At 38.7% G+C, this 661-nt stretch overlaps 1 long non-coding RNA gene across 1 annotated transcript in view; it reads left to right on the top strand.

The window, feature by feature from the left end:
- The first annotated feature begins 9 nt into the window (after positions 1-9).
- LOC107707878 (uncharacterized) overlaps positions 10-661 on the top strand; it is a 3,772-nt gene continuing 3,120 nt past the window's right edge. Inside the window, exon 1 of the long non-coding RNA XR_001636304.1 lies at positions 10-111. This is a non-coding gene — a long non-coding RNA (uncharacterized LOC107707878). The remainder of the gene's footprint in view (positions 112-661) is intronic.

Below are 661 nucleotides of genomic sequence, written 5' to 3'. Positions count from 1 at the left end.
CATTTCAGCTGAAAGGGAAGACCAAAGGAAGGCCTGTCATGGGATTTGAATTTGACCATCTTGTGCGTTTATGGAGAAGACCAAAAGCTGCAAAGGCAAACACTTCCAATGGTACGTCTGTGTTGGTCTGAGCACTTTGACTGAACTTTACGGCAGAGACATTTTTCACAGCAATTGATGTTTCTTAAACTTTGGTTTACATACCCTACGGCCCCATCAGGAAGAACCCCCAGAAAAGTGTCATGTCGAAGTAGTAATAATAATTCATACAATTTACCAAGTCAGCAAATTCATATGATATTGTACAAGCATACTCGTAAAAAATTCTACGACTTTTACTCCTACTGCTGTCATTGGCCATTGCCTCAACTCATGCAGATTGTGCCCATTGTAAGTAGTCAGAGTGTTTATATCATAAAGTTTATATTAAGTCCATTGTATTCTTTATTAATCTTTACAAATTGGCGCCGTCTCTTCCCGTTCTAACAGTACATGATATCTGTCCACACCTCACAGTCTGCCTTTCTTTCCATGTTGATTTTATCTAAGAAGCAAGAGTCTGGAAATGCTAGCTTAACTTGTCACGTGCTACAAATCAGATCTTCAATTAATTTGGCCAAATCAGATCACTTAAAGCTGTTCACACCAAGAGCAATAACTA

The sequence above is a fragment of the Sinocyclocheilus rhinocerous genome, unplaced genomic scaffold, assembly GCF_001515625.1.
Source record: "Sinocyclocheilus rhinocerous isolate Xijiao unplaced genomic scaffold, SAMN03320098_v1.1 scaffold7073, whole genome shotgun sequence".
In the NCBI taxonomy this organism is placed as follows: domain Eukaryota; kingdom Metazoa; phylum Chordata; class Actinopteri; order Cypriniformes; family Cyprinidae; genus Sinocyclocheilus; species Sinocyclocheilus rhinocerous.
This window is presented reverse-complemented; position numbering and strand designations above follow the sequence as displayed.